Genomic DNA, 16,860 nt, shown 5'->3' with positions numbered 1-16,860 from the left:
ATATATATATATATATATATACATATACACATGGACAGAATATTTGAGAGAGAGAGAGAGAGAGAGAGAGAGACCGCTGAGAGTGCTATGAGCTCCCACTTACTAGTAGCAGGAGAAGCGCCCCCTAGCTGCCACAGCTGGCCGTGCTGCCATTGCCATATTCTATACAGAGAGGTTCCTGCACTTTATTGAGCAGAAACTATCGAGGGGGCGTGCCTGTCTCCTTGGAAACGTCCCCGAGCCCCTCAGCTCTCCCGCTGCTTCGGCAGCAGCAGCTCCTGTAGTCAGTGCTCCGGGCGGCCGCGCAGGAGCTGATGGGTGACGAGAGGACCGCGGCTCTGCCAGGTGTCAGCCCGTGATACACAACCACAGCACGCATCTGAGAGACCGGGGGAAGCCGTGCGGGCCAGGACGGCTGCAGCAGGTGGGCGGCTGAGAGCGGTCGTGGTGTTAGGTTGCTGTCTGGGGGGATGTGGGGGGTACTGTTAGTGGGTGCAGTGCAATCAAGTGCATTGAGATAACTAGGAATGTTTTGTGAATTTGGGTACCAGTGTTGCAGTCAGCAGCAATCTCCAGACTACATAGGGGATTTCGGATTAATGCATATACTGTATATACTGTATGCTCAGAAGTGAATGCTAGGTTATGGATAATCACTGTATTATGCTTAGTTTTTTAATACTCATGTAGACAATAATGTCATTATTTTGATGTCGGTAAATATAATGGTGGTTGGCCACCATTATAGCACCATATTGCATGCATACACTAAGCCCTGACATTTAGTATTGGATCCTCTAGCACTGTATTGCATGCATGCAATAAGCCCTGGCATTTAGTATAGGATCCTCTAGCACCTTATTGCATGCATGCAATAAGCCCTGGCATTTAGTATAGGATCCTCTAGCACCGTATTGCATGCATACACTAAGCCCTGGCATTTAGTATAGGATCCTCTAGCACCGTATTGCATGCATACACTAAGCCCTGGCATTTAGTATAGGATCCTCTAGCACCGTATTGCATGCATGCATGCAATAAGCCCTGGCATTTAGTATAGGATCCTCTAGCACCGTATTGCATGCATACACTAAGCCCTGGCATTTAGTATAGGACCCTCTAGCACCGTATTGCATGCATACACTAAGCCCTGGCATTTAGTATAGGATCCTCTAGCACCGTATTGCATGCATACACTAAGCCCTGACATTTAGTATTGGATCCTCTAGCACCATATTGCATGCATACACTAAGCCCTGGAATTTAGTATTGGATCCTCTAGCACCATATTGCATGCATACACTAAGCCCTGGAATTTAGTATTGGATCCTCTAGCATTGTATTGCATGCATGCACTAAGCCCTGGCATTTAATACTGGATCCTCTAGCATTGCATGCATGCACTAAGCCTTGGCATTTAGTAGTGGATCCTCTAGCACTGCATTGCATGCATGTACTAAGCCCTAGCATTTAGGAGTGGATCCTCTAGCATTGTATTGCGTTCATGCACTAAGCCCTGGCATTTAGTAGTGGATCCTCTAGCACCGTATTGCGTTCATGCACTAAGCCCTGGCATTTAGTAGTGGATCCTTTAGCACTGTATTGCATGCATTACGCCCTGGCATTTAGTATTGGATCATCTAGCACCAGTTTGCACACATGCACTAAGTGCTGGCATTAAGTATTGGATTCTCATCCTGGTGCCCTCTGTCCAAGCCTACTCTTGGCCTCTCCATAGCATTCTCCATCTCCAACCTTGGGTCAGCTCTGTGTCTTGTCTACTCTATATAGGTTTGTGTTAGGTATTCTCTGACATTTTAAACATGTTATTATGAGTCAGTGAGTGATCAGGATTGCTGTGGGCACTGAAATGATTTTTTGCTTATGTATAATTATAGCTCTGTGTTGCATTTTCTCAAACAGAAAGCAGTGCCATATTTATCTGGGGACGTTATCATGATGCAAATGTTTATTTTATTTTTTTTAATAATGTGTAAACTTTAGAAAAGTTGTTTTGCACCAATATTTCCTTTGGGTGTAACTAATCTGTAAAGATCAGTTTTTTTTAATTTTATATAGCCTACATGTTCTTCCCATGTACACGTGTATGTCTGTTATTCAAATACCTGTTTAGAAGTCCAGGATTACAGTAGTGTGACCCCCATGAGTGCCAGGTATAATAGTGGTGTGCCCATATACCATAGGTGTGTCTTTGGATCAAAGATTGCATTGTTCCCTCATGCTTTTAATATTTTCATATATATATTGTTAGTCGTGTAATATTGTATGTGCTGTGCTTTAATGTCATAAAGTGACCCATCATGACCTCTGTGCGATCAGGTGGTGTATGGTGCCCACTTGACTCTGCAGCTGGGAAGCCCCAGTTATGAGTTTGCAGAGGCAGATTGTACATTTGCCCAGATCCTAATGGTGCATACACACGATCAGATTTTTCCTTCAGATATGAACGATAACGATTTAAAAATCGTTCAGTCGTTCATATCTGAAGGAAAATCGTTCATATCTGACATGCCTGAACGATGGACGATCAACGATGCGCGTTCCCGATGGTCAGATAACGATTTCTGACATCTGATGTGTTTGCAGTCAGACTTGGACGATTCCATTCATTTTAATGCAGTCAAAAATCGTTCAAATCGTTCAAAACTTTGGTAAAATCGTTCAAATCGTTCAAATCGTTCAATCGTTCAGTCGTTCATCTGACAAATCTGACAACTCTGACAAATCTGACCGTGTGTATGCTCCATTAGGGCCTTGTGTGAGAGAGACACTGTACTGGTATATGCTCTTGGAATATAAGCAGGATAATTGCACTTGTTTCTAGTACTCAAAGATGTATTTGTAAACATCTATATTATTTTTTTTGTAAATATAGGTTTCTGACATATTGAGCACAAGCCTGGGTAATACCTGGGCAGAAGTCTATCACTGTTTATAGCTGATAATGCTATTATCATTAAAACTACATCCAGCTGCCTGTTTTTAGTGTTTTGTTTTTAGCATGTTTGCAGCAGATTAATATTGCAAGTACAATCCTAAAATGTCTCTCCATTCATTTCAGTTGGATTCTAAAAACTAACCCCCAACCACCTAAACAATATTCATAAACACCTATGATCACTTATCTTTAGATTCGGCAAAATACAGACGTGGTTATGTAGATATATATAACTACATCTCTGCTACATTTCCTTGTCTTAGTGGGATTACTGTATGTAAATCTCTTAATGAACAAGTCACTGAATTGTAAAGCGCAATGAATATGCTGTCACTATATAAATAATAAAAAGTAATTGACTCTTCTGGCAGAAAAGGATATTTTTCTTTCGTTATAAGTTGCTTTGGAGAACAGTTATGGTTTTTGGATCTATTTATATCCCTGTTGACAATTATCACACAGCGTTTGGCGTCTATTTTCAGTGTGATGAGCGAGAAGTGGGGTGCGATGCTGTTAGTGCTCAGCCCCACTAATGTCCTTTCTGTATGTCAGAGGTTACAAGTCACAATCTTTACGTGAGGTCGGGATGTTAGTATTTAACTACAGGGTGCAATAGTGTCTTTGTAAATTAGACCTGTACATGTGTGATCAAGGTGATAATAACTGCTCGTTAGCCTCTTTGTTGGTTGAGTGACTTTGAAGTAATTGTGCTCTAGGGTGTAAAGCAATTCTATTACTGGTATGAATTTTATTTCTTTCCATGTATAATCTTTAATTAATCATTATCTGTCTTGTATAGTTATTCGCATTACATATGGATGGTAGCAAAATTGCTGCAACATGTTGCACAAATTAGAGTGTTGCAGCAAGCTGTTTTGCACAGTACAAGTTCTGCGTATACTTTGTATTGAATTAGCGTTTTGTTGACTCTTCTCCATGAATGGAGCTGGGACCTCAACAGGCAAATTATGCTGCTGTTTGATTGGCCGCTAGCACTAAATCCACCAGTGAATCCGGCAAGAATGTGACGCCAAATAATAACTGAACCATTTGGAAAATGTTGTTCTCTGTTTACATCACTCTCTGTAACAATGTAAGGCTGGGTACACATTCAACGACCGACAATCTTATCAATGGTCGGGGCGATTACCCTTCGCCCCGGGTCATGCAAGATTGCCGGTATACACTAAGAAGATTCAATGAACGACGGAACAGTCACTCGTTCACCTGCAGCCAATCACATGATTTTGCATGCACACCGTGGGCGTGCGCTATTGCGCACACACATTAGACAATGTGCACGATACATAGGCCCTCATTCAGAGCCGCTCGTTAGCGGCAGTACGCTCGTTCCGAGCGATGTTTGCACATCTGCGCATGCGTATGGTTTTTAGTACGCATGCGCGAACCAGTCAGTGCGGCCAAAAATCGTTTGTACGCTATATAGCGAGTGCCTGCTATTTTGAGTGACAGAATGAGGCGTATGTGGGTGGTAACAGGGGAAGGTGCTTGAAAATGGGGAGTGGAGATCCGAACGCAGGCGTGCTTAAAGGTCAAAACGGGCGTATTATGGGTGTGCATAATTAATACAGCAGCGTCATTGACCACGTCACTGGGTTATTTTATAGCCAGAACTGCTCGCAAATTTGTGGTAGCAAACACCAACCACAAGAATAGTGAGCAGTTCATACGCTGCTCGATGTACTCGATTAATCTAATAAATAGCGGACATGACGTATGGTGCGAGCGGCCAGGGGGCGTTTTTAACAAATAAACGAGCGTATGTTTTGCTCGCTCGTTCAGACTTAGAGGTGTGAACAGACTGCAATTTGCGAACGGATCATTTGAATAGCCACCCCTTGTTTTTGAACGAACGACCGCAAATAGCGAACGGCTCTGAATGAGGGCCATAGTTCCGATCACCTCCAAACAATTTATCGTCTAATGTCTACACAGCCTGATATAATGAGCAGTTTTCTGTCAGGATGAGATGTACAAAATATAAAAACACTATCAACCGGCAAGCTTTAAAGCTGTAAAAAAATTTTTTAAGGCAATACTCGCTGATTATGTAGGGGCCCCCTTGCAGGAGTCAGTCCATGTAGAGCAGGCTTATAAAAAGCTAGGGAGGGACATCGGGAACCGATAGTTGGCAACCATCAATATTTCCGACTTGATCAAAATATTTGTTTTTCAGTCGATACTAGAATTGTGATGGTTGCCATCATTATTTGCTTGTTTATCTGAGTTGATTAAGTCAATTCAGCTGCGGAAACATAGAAGTGGTGTCTGTAGCACAGTACCCTTGTGCATGCGCGCATTTCTGGCTTACGACTATTCTCCATGCCATTGCAAGGCACGTTCTGATTGCGGCATCGCAGCTGCTATTCCATGGCCATTCCTATAATGATCTTGTTTGTCACGTCCCTTGGGTGGTATGCTAGCTCTTCCCTAAAAATAACCGGGACAAACGTGCCTACTATGAGGGCAGTTGGGAGGTAGGCAGCAGGCAGCAATTGCTCTTTATTATTATTATTATTATTATTATTTATTTATATGGCGCCACAAGTTTTCCGCAGCGCCTTACAAAGTACATAAACAAATAGATTGATATACAGTGACTTGCAGTACAGTACAATACAATACATTACAGGACATGGATAATGTACATTGCTACATTCACGACCATAACACCCAGATAAGCAACAATGCAAAGCAATCAAGTGTTCGGTGCCCTGGTAGAGAGTAAGAAGTAGATGAAGGTATAGTAAGGAGATGCACAAGAGGGTAGAGGGCCCTGCTCATAGGAGGTTACATTCTAAGGGGGAGGGACAGACAAACAGGGATGACACAGATGGGGTAGGCAGGGAGGAAGGAGTATGTAGCAGCAAGTTAAGATGAGAGCTGGAAGGCTTTGATGAAATAGTGGGTCTTGAGAGCCCGTTTGAAGGATTGTAGAGAGGTGGAGAGTCTGATGGGAAGAGGTAGAGAGTTCCAAAGGTGAGGAGCAGCGCGGGCAAAATCTTGGAGGCGGGAGTGGGAGGAAGTAATCAGCTGGCATGAGAGGCGGCGTGCATTTGTTGAACGAAGAGGGCGGACAGGAAAGTGAAGGGAGATGAGATCAGAGATGTAAATGGGAGAGGAATGGCTGAGGGCTTTGTAAGTGAGCGTGAGAACCTTAAATTGGGTTCTAAAGGGGAAGGGGAGCCAGTGGAGGGCTTGTAGGAGAGGGGAGGTAGATGCAGAGCGTTTTGAGAGGAAGATGAGCCGAGCAGCAGCATTAAGGATAGACTGGAGAGGAGAGAGATGGGATTTGGGGAGGCCAGATAGGAGAAGGTTACAGTAGTCCAATCTGGAGATGACCAATGAGTGTATGAGGGTTTTAGTGGCATCCTGGGTGAGAAAGGGTCTAATCTTGGAAATATTTTTAAGATGAAAGCGACAGGACTGTGAGAGATTCTGGATATGTGGTTTGAAGGAGAGGGTGGAGTCCAGGATAACTCCAAGACAGCGCACTTTGGGGCTAGAGGAGATAGTTGTGCCATCAATTGATAAAGAAATGGTGGGGTGGTTATGTAGGGGGGAGGGAAGATGATTAGCTCAGTCTTAGACATATATTAAGTTTAAGAAATCGCTGGGACATCCAGGAAGAAATGGCAGAGAGACAGTTGGAGACACGAGTGAGGAGAGAGGGAGAGAGGTCAGGGGAGGAAAGGTAGATCTGAGTATCATCAGCATAGAGATGATATTGGAGGTCAAAAGAGCTGATGAGTTCACCTAGTGAGGATGTATAGAGTGAGAAAAGGAGAGGTCCAAGAACAGAACCTTGGGGAACACCCACTGTAAGAGGCTGTGGGGGAGAAGAGGAGTCATGAGAGGAGACAGAGAAGGATCGGTCAGAGAGGTAGGTGGATAGCCAGGAGAGGGCAGTGTCACGCAGACCAAGGGAGTGAAGGATTTGCAGATGGAGAGGGTGGTCCACAGTGTCAAAAGCAGCAGAAAGGTCAAGGAGAGCGAGCAGAGAGTAGTGGCCTTTGGATTTAGCAGCAAGGAGGTCATTGCTGACCTTTGTGAGGGCAGTTTCAGTGGAGTGGAGAGAACGGAAGCCAGACTGAAAAGGATCAAGGAGGGAATGAGAGGAAAGAAAGGTGGTAAGGCGCTTGAAAACAGCACGCTCAAGGAGCTTGGAAGCAAAAGGGAGGAGAGAGATGGGACGGTAGTTGGAGAGAGTGTTGGAATCAAGGGTTGGTTTTTTAGTATGGGGGAGACAAGGGCATGTTTAAATGCAGACGGGACAGTGCCTGATGATAGGGAGAGATTAAGGAGGTGGGCAAGATGGGAGCAGGCAGATGGAGAGAGGTAGCGGAGGAGACGTGAAGGGATAGGGTCAAGGGGGGAGGTGGAAGGGGGGGAGGACTGGATGAGGGACATGACTTCCTCTCCAGATACAGGGGAGAAGAAAGTTAGAGTCGGTAAAATTGAAGGAGAGGGGTGATCTGGGAAGAGAGGAGGTGGATGGCAGGGGGACTGGTGGGATATGATGTCCTGACGTATGGAGTCAATTTTAGATGTAAAGTAGGTAGCAAAATCAAGGGCAGAGAGCAAGCAGGGGAGGCGAGGAGGGGGTGGGCGGAGGAGGGAGTTGAAGGTGGTGAAGAGACGTTGAGGATTTGAGGACTGAGTGGAGATGAGGTTCTTGAAGTATGACTGTTTAGAAAGGGAAAGGGCAGCACTGTATGATGAGAGCATAAATTTGAAATGGAGAAAATCAGCCTTAGAGCGTGATCTTCTACACTGTCGCTCGGCAGTTCGCGAACACTTTTGCAGGTATCTGGTGCATTTGGAATGCCAGGGTTGAGGTGTAAATCTGCGGGGGTGAATAGTGATCGCCGGAGCAACAGAGTCCAGAGCAGAAGTAAGGGAGGTATTGTATAGAGAAATGGCTTGTTCAGGGCAAGAGAGAGAGAGAGGATAGGGGAGAGAAGTGAGTCAAGCTGGGAAGAAAAAGAAACGGTGTCAATAGCATCAATGTTACGCTTAGTGATAGTGGCCAAAGGAGGTAGAGGAAGGGAAGAAGAGAGGGATAGGTTAAAAGAGAGAAGGTGATGGTCTGAGAGGGGGAATGGAGAATTGGAGTAATCAGAAATATCACGGTGTGTAAAGAGCAGGTCAAGCGAATGCCCACTCACATGGGAGGGTGAGGAGGTCCATTGGGAGAGACCAAATGAAGACATGAGGGTGAGGAGTTTGGAGGCAGAGGCTTCTGTGGGGATATCAATAGGAATATTGAAGTCACCTAGGATAATAGAGGGAATGTCAGAGGAGAGAAAGTGAGGAAGCCAGGAAGCAAAGTTGTCAATGAATTTGGAAGGACGGCCAGGGGGACGGTAAATAACAGCTACTCTAAGGTGAACTGCTCTTGACGTTTAGATAAAGAAACAAGCTTATAATTTCCCCCAGACACAGTAACGCAATACCAAGAGACGTCACTCAACTACTAAACACACAAAGTGTCTCTCATTACTCCTCACGCCTTTACTATGCGCTCAGTAGGGCTTCTTTCTGTCCTGCACAGGAAAATGTACAGGTCTCTCCCTGAGTTCTTCTATCAAATTTGACAGCCACCTCTTGAGAGTCTAGACGTCCCTCAAAAGAAAAGGCCAGTTCCAGCGTAACTTATAGTTAGCGGCCTATTAAACGCACACACCCCCCTCCCCCAACACACACCTTTTCACGGCTTGATCCCCTGAATGCTAATGCCGTAATGAGATGGTGTTTGCCTTTTGTAGCCTATGGGCTACAAGTTCTCGTTTTTGTTTTTTCCTGGTATCCTTCCCATGTTTAGACATGTGCTGCCATACCTGCACATAATACAGGAGCTCCTCACCTTAGGCTGCCGTTGACTGTGAGAAAACCACTGCTCACTTGTGGTGCATTGGGTGGGGCTCCTCTTGGAGTACATATTGCATGTTGACATTCGTTATGTCAGAGGCACTTTCCTGACAACAGTATCAAGAGGTGATGGAGTCAATAGGTCGACAGTCATTATGTCTGCGGGCGGCATAGGCGTGCACAGAAGCCGGGACAGGGGTGCTGCAGCTGGATCTCATCCCCCTCGCCCACCCCACCGATGGGTTATGGACTACACTGTCCCCCCTCCCTCCAGGACATAGATTACTCACCTGAGCGTCCAGGGGAGTAGTCTTTGTCCTGGAGTGAGGGGGGATGAGGTAGTCCATGACCCAGCAGAGGGGGAGGTCCAGTTGCGGCACCCCCGTGCCGGCTTCTGCGCACGCCTATGGTCGGTGGCACTTTTCAATTTTAACAATCTCGCTAGTTTAACTCTATATACATGCTACTTTAACAGCATGTTTAGAGTTATACTAGCGATACCGTTACAATGCAGGAAGAGTATTCAAACCTTCTTGGTATACTCATGTCGGGAAAGTTTTTCGATATGTGACTGTCGATCTATTGACTGCATTCCCCCTTGAAGACCTGGATTAATAAATAGTTAACTTAAAACATTGCAAATCTCCATGATGTGCGGCGATATGGAATGTTATTGTTCGAAGCTTTAGCATGTCTATTTCTGAATAGACCCCATGGACATTTGTTCTTCGCACAACCATGTTCACCCTTGGACAACCCCTCTGTCCTCCAGTTACCCCTTTAGAGAGGTTCCCCTCTCTCAGCCAGCCGCCATTTCCATTACGCAGCCGCAGATCTAACCGTTTTGACTGCAGGGAGCACCAATGATATAAAACTGTCCTGGATGTTTAAACACTCATTGTGGTAGTCATGGTGGATTCTTATTACATTAGTTGCAACCTCTATTAATCAAAGCCAGGGGCGTAACTAGAACCTTGCGGGCCCCATAGCAACATTTTTAAGGGCCCCCCCCATTCATGTTATGCTACAGTTGTACTCCTTATAAACATATGCCACACAGTTGTAGTGCCCTTATATATTATGCCCTTCACATATTATGCCACAAACAGTAATGCCCCTTATAACACATTATGCCCCACAGTAATGCCACACACAGTATTACCCCTTACCTAGGCTATTATGCCACCCCCACCCCCCTCCAGCAATTCTCCCTGTGTCCCTCTGGGAGCATCTCACCTCCCCCTTGTGTCCGCCCACCAGCGTGTATTCTTGTGTGCCCTGGTGAATTTGGTGTCGGCAGCCAGCAACTGTATGCAGCCGCAGACATGGGGAAACTGCGCCGATGTCATTTATAATCAGGTGCTGGTGGAGAGCCAATCGGAACTCGCGACCGACACCTGATTAAAAATGACATTGGCGCTAGAGCCAATGTCTCGTGAGCTGCTGTGGCTGCATGCAGGTGCTGGTGGCCCAGCACCAAAAAAGTAAAACAGAAACCTGGCAGGGTGCAAGGGGTTGCTTACCGGGCCCCATAGCAAGCACAACCCTTGCACCCTCTATAGTTATGCCACTTATCAAAGTGATGTTCAGTATATACAATACTGAGCAGTAGTTTAAATCTCTCCTCTCACTGCTGTCTGAGCCAGCATCCCCATAGCTGCAGCCTAATAATTGTGACGATTCTGGTGTGAACACCCACTGGATCCCGCTGCCGGTAATGTAAGCGTCGGCATCCTGACCGCCGGGATGCCGAACGCATACCAGGACAAATACATAGCGAAACGCAAAATAAAAATCTAGTGATTGTAGTAGTAGTATTTTTTACTTGTGTATATTTTTAAGTTAATCAGTATAATACTGTTATAAATTTAGGGTAACACAATAGACATATAGGGGGCGATTCAATTGTTAGCCCCCGCGGCTGCATGTGCCGGGCGCCCGACAGAGCAAATCAATTGTTGCTCTGTACGGGCGTGTACAGCCGCGGGAGCGTACATTTCAGCTGCATTTTCCCCGGGGCTGTGAGCTGAAATGTGCAATAAGTCGGCACTTTGGGCGCCCAAAGCAGGGCGGCTAAACCCTGTCTGTTTGGGCGCGATATGCATGGCCGACCAAACACAATTGAACATCACACCCTGATCCCCCGTCACTTTAGACGTGAGATAGGGGGCGATAAGACTATTGAATTGCCCCCATATGGCGCAATTGAATTGTTTTAGCGTGCCGGATCTCCCGTCTAAAGTGACGGAAGATAGTGGTGCCCTGTTCAAATTATGGCGATCTTTGCGTTGATCGCGCCCAAAGAGGTCGGATTTAGCAGAGTAAAACGGTTACACTCGACGAAAGTACTGGGCACGTTTGCGAAAAATGCCATTTGGGCACCCAAAAGTCACTTTTCGTGCATTTCAGCTCACCATCCCTGGGGGGGTGCGTGCTGAAATGCTGGCGCCAGCAACTGGTCGCGCCAGACAGGAGCAACAATTGAATAGCTCTGTTAGGCGCAAAGAGGGCCGAAAGAAATTGAATTGCGCCCATAGAATAACACTGTTCTACCCACTTCCATACTTAAAAGTTTGCAGACACCATTACATACAAACCGACACTTGCTTTCAGAAACCTGTAACTACAAACATGCTTGCACAAAGACCCTCTGTGCCGGACACACTGCCTTGCATTAGCATTAACTTTCTCAATAACCGTTTCATAGTGGTTAATAACCACAGGTCAGATTTGTTAGTATATAACACAATTTGGAAGTCATTTTTTACTGAAGGAATTAAATAAACTGTTAACTTCCCCTTCCTTTTAGAATTTATTAGACTGCCAGTTGAGTTTTCCCCATTGCTTTGCCTAGTATTATAGAGAAGAAGACAAAAAGTTAGATTCCGTACAAGAGTCCTGAAGTGATTAGAAGGTCAAGTGATGTTTTACATAATCCACATAATTGATCCTATATATAGGCAATACACATGAAAAACCAACTAATTTTATTGAATAAAAAAAACAACAACATTTTTTTCATCAATATTATGTATTGGTGGTGCTCCTAAAAGTCTAAGGGCCGGATAATTAGCAGCGGTTAATTACCGCGAGCTAATTGATCTGGCAGGGCTATTCAATTATAGCCCGCGATCTCCTGTTGCCACAGATTTCAGTTCGAGTCTGAAGAGGCTCGAACAGAAGTCTGCATTAAATGCCCTGATCATATGTTCCGCTAACGTATTAACTCATAACTCCGGGAACTTCTCCCAGATGGGTTAACGCACAAGAAAAAGGGTCTGTGATTGAATAGCTCCGAACGTTGTTAAATCCAGAGGCCACCACTCTTTTCCTGGTGCCGCATATACTTGAATCCGTTCCTATGGTATTATGTTTATCAAAAGGGTAATTATGATGACTTTTTTTGAGGGGGGGGGAGGTTGGACACTTACTATTTGCACTGTTGTTCAGACCTGAAACATGAAGGCGTTCAGTGTTATCTAACGTTCTACTGAAGTATTATCTCTGGATGCTGAAGCCCCTGCCATATCTTTAGGACTGTGTCCTGACGGGATCACCTACAGGTCAAAAAGATAAAAAAATACCCTTTTCACTCTGTCTCTTTCTCATATATGAATCCATAAATTTACATTGTGCACTTCTGTACAGCAACTTTCACAGCAGCTGTCACTCAAACTTTGCCTGCTCAGGTATAGAAGAACTGGCCTCCTAACATGGCAGCCTTCTGCAGAGGAGTGAAAAGGAGCATGTTATCCTTCTCTGTAATACATAGCTTTTCATAGCACCCTGCACCTGTCACAACCTGTGCAGTTCCTCTTTCCTGCCTGGGTGTCGCTCTCTCCTCTGGTGCTTCTAGCACACTCAGCTGACGCACCAAACTTCTGGGATACAGAGCAGAATGTGCTAGAAGCACCTGAGTAGAGAGAGAGAGTCATTCCAGGCAGGAAACACAAACTGCACGGCTTGTGACAGGTGGAGGGTGCTAGACTGAAGACTACTTTCACATATATTAATGTTAAATGTTGGCTTAACTTTGTACTTATCTGTACTTATTAATTTTTCTGTACCACTGTAAAGTAATCAGGTATCACATCATGTAACACCAGCTCGATAATGGTAGATTACTTGGTAGTTCAACTGTTTGTATAAAAAAGAATCTATTACAAACTTGTGATCATATTTTTGTCTTTGCTGAAATAAATGACAAGAGATTTCCTTTTCATTGTAAGATGAATGGATTTTAGGATTTATGGCGATAACTTCTTTAAAACAAACTGGTCACTTTATCCTTGTATGACTCCAGTGCCAAGAGTTTTATGTTAAGCTCTTGGATACGTGAAGTCATTGTTCTCCTATTCGCATATTGTATAAACAGAATGGTAATTCTTCTTGCTATTTGATATGGTTTAAGCAATATGTCCCTGAAAACACAGATACTTTTGATCTGCAAGCTTTAGTGCCCCACGCGTTAGGTTGGCGCTGCAAGGGTTACCTGAAACGCTACTGTTTTTGTGGGACTGGTCGAGAGGGAACAAAAGACAGATGTAGAATACTATATTGCAGTGCTTTCCATTAAATGCCGTATGCTACATCCAAGTGATCAGAGGGATTATATCAAAGTCAGATCTAAGGACTGCGCCTGCAGATATTTTGGCTTTATGATGCCACTAGCTGTGATAAGTAACTCATTTAGCTGAAGGTTGGATTAAGAATACGCCAAGTCAGACTTTTAAAGGAGCGTAACAAAAATCTTCTATAATCTAATGTACTCCAGAAATCCATCCTGATCTTGTGCAGTGTAACATTCTGCGGCTGGTACTGCAGATGACTTCATAACTTGTTTTCTGATTTATTCATGGAGTAAAATTAGCCATATGGCCACGTTTTAATACACTCGGCCTCCAGACTTTCCTGAACACTATGCTAAATCGCTAGGGCATTTGGACAATATTTAAAGGGACATTGTGGGGGGGAAAAAACAAAACACAGATGCATTGCCCTTTGTTGGAATGTGTTTTGCTATAGAATAGAAAGTATTTTGGTTGTTTAAAGCTGTATTACCACTACTCGCCTGCAGTTTTTCTTCCAGAAGCCATGGGTTTTTCTCGGGGCTCACAGTCCCGGCTGGAAAGATCCGCTCAAACACCCGACTCCAGGCCAACGTCGCTGTGTGACTGGCGCTATATAAATGAATGTTAATAAGTAGGTGGTAAGGAAGCTTCAAAGTTGTCACATTGATCATAAAAAGATGGTGTAATATTTGTATACGCTGAATAACATGCAGCAAAATATATTTCTTCCCTTTCCAAGGAATTGAAGACTATGGGGCGATTTTAATTGTTTTATCGCCCACTATCTTGTGTCTAAAGTGATGGTAGATAAAATAAAACTGCTTAACCCGTCCTAAAGTTCTGCTTTGGTAATGCCCAAAGTGCCGACTTACCGCACATTTCTGCTTGCCTGCCCGCGGGGCTGCAAGCAGAAATGTGTGCTCCCGCGACTGTACACATCCTTGAGGAGCAACAAATTGAATTGCTCTGTCGGGCGCCCGGCACCGACAGCCGTGGCCGAAAATATTTGAATCGCCCCCTTACTTCTGATATGTGTTGTCTATACCTGCATATATTACTCATGATATGAGACTCACCAGGTGTATTGTTTTTGCAGCACAGAAATGCATGCAGTGCATTGACCATGTGTCCATGTACAAAAGTAGCGTACACCATCCCCTACAACCCCCCTTCCCTCCAAGAAGAAAACCTAAACAATGAATGAACCCATTTGGCCGAGATTGTTGGAATTGGAAAAGTATGGGTAAAGCAGAAGCAGACTTATTTGGGGTACACACCTGGGTGACCCAGTGTCCGGCTGACTGTCCAACCAAGGGATGTAGTCATGTGGGCGACTGTCACAATCCCGACATCGGAATGCTGGCTAGGGATTTGTGATAGGCGTCGAAATACCAATGCCTATCATAATCCCAACGCCGACGACGCCATCCTGAACGAAGGTAAACTCGGGGCGCCCTTAGCCGCGGGGGGGAGGGTTAGGAAGTCTAGTGGAGTTAGGTTTGGGGGGGGGGTGTTAGGTTTAGGCACCCCTAGGGGGGAGGGTTATGGTTAGGCAACCGTAGGGAGAGGTTAGGGTAAGGCACCCCCCCCTTCCCGACTGAGGGTTAGGTTTAGGGAGTGGTGAGGGGGGTTTAGGGTTAGGCATCCTCGGGGGTAGGTTAGGGTTAGGCACTAGGAGGGGAGGTTACGATTAGGCACCACTAAGGGAGGGCTAGGGGGGGGGGACAGGGGAGGGTTAGAGTACTTACCTGCCCCAATCAGGATCTTGATCCTGTCGGGCATCCGCTGTCGTGATTTGTATGGTTACCAAAACAGCCGCTTGGTTGGGGGAATGGAATTGAAATCCCATTTCAATCCCATTCCCCCAACCAAGCAACTGTTTTGGTAACCATACACACTTACCAATTGGTCACTTGATGGGGGTGATTCAATTGTTTATTTAGACGTGCTAATTAATGGGTGCCCAAAGTAGAAATTCATTTGTTTTGGGTGCCCATTAATAATCGCGCTTGTTGCGCCCAATTACATCGGGTTTAGACGTGTAATAAGGCTAATCCCATCTAAAGTCATGGTTATGGCGTCCAAGCCACAGACTTATTGCACATTTCTGCTCGTCACCTCAGGAGGGTAGCGACTATCGTGCCTGAGCGGAACAAACAATTGAATTGCTTTGTTGGGCGCCCTATGAGTCAGAGCCCACCGTTGAAAACCATTGAACCGCCTCCCGATATGTCTGGCCTGACATCACAACTGGGCGGGTACTTATATTGTGCCCTTCCAATTGTGATGTCACCGTCGGCGGTTCCTGCAGCCGGCATAATGGGTTGGTCGATTTCCCAATCACACTGGCAGGTGCACACTATATATTGCATCCGACATGCTGCGCGGCCAACACAATATATATCTGTGGATGAAACCGTTCACAGCTATATTATGTGGACACACGAACCAGTATACTAAACGATAAATCGCACAGTGCGGATCCAGCATTAATCTTGCGAAAGTGAGTTGTCCGGTATTTCTCATTTTATCCCATATGCAGATAAAGGATGTGAGCTTCTCAATCTATTATCACAAGCAAGAAAACAGCTGTGACCTCTTACCTCTGGTTACAATAAATATCAGAATATTTGGGGGTATTCCATAACATGGGATAGATTAGCAGCACATATGTTGCATGTTAACACATCCAAGCTGCTGTTCAATGACTATAGCAAACCTACATCAGATGGATCGCCACCTGCTCAGTATTTAACTGACCTAGCTAGTTAAAATGGAACCTTATACATATGTCTTATTTTTCTACCCTGTTAATAACATAAGAAGCCTGATATTATTTTCTAAAAAGATACAGCCATAATTATAATCAGTATTCCCGTAGAACACATGTATCTACATGAGTTATTTAATTGCTCTCCTTCTTGGAAATAATCATGTAAATAGTTGATTAAATTCCAATATGGCTCAAATGATGATGAAAACATTGCAGTTACAGCTTTGGTTGCTAGTGATTCCATTCTCCCTGTGCTTTGAAGTGAATTTTTACTGCTGCAAGATGTTTAGGAAATTAGTATTCCAGAAAACTTTCCTCGTTTTATCTCTGTAAACGTGAGTAAATATATAATATTTATGAAGAAATTGTTCGTTAGCGAATAACTTCTACAACTCTCAAGGTAAAGCTGGCAAACCTTACATAGCATACTTTTTCGATACTAAATAACTATTCGACTACATAGGGACAATGAGACAGAGCGACAAAACTTAAATATGAAATTAATTGGTTTGTTTGTCTGTCCGGTTATGCATTCGGACACCCCTGGACCGATTGGGATGAAACCAAAGTGTCCATTTGGATCCTGGCCGGGGTTTAAGGTCCTGGTTATACCTCCCGTTGGTGTACGCTGGGCAGAACTTTGACCCGGGGAGCCTGTTCTGGGC

General features: G+C 44.7%; 1 protein-coding gene across 1 annotated transcript in view; it reads left to right on the top strand.

The window, feature by feature from the left end:
* The first annotated feature begins 231 nt into the window (after positions 1-231).
* TNFRSF19 (TNF receptor superfamily member 19) overlaps positions 232-16,860 on the top strand; it is a 74,543-nt gene continuing 57,914 nt past the window's right edge. Inside the window, exon 1 of the mRNA XM_088458545.1 lies at positions 232-424. The gene's annotated coding sequence lies outside the window, so the exon portion shown is untranslated. The remainder of the gene's footprint in view (positions 425-16,860) is intronic.

The sequence above is a fragment of the Taudactylus pleione genome, unplaced genomic scaffold (genome assembly GCF_031769625.1).
Source record: "Taudactylus pleione unplaced genomic scaffold, aTauple2 ptg000842l, whole genome shotgun sequence".
Classification (NCBI taxonomy): Eukaryota; Metazoa; Chordata; class Amphibia; order Anura; family Myobatrachidae; genus Taudactylus; species Taudactylus pleione.
This window is presented reverse-complemented; position numbering and strand designations above follow the sequence as displayed.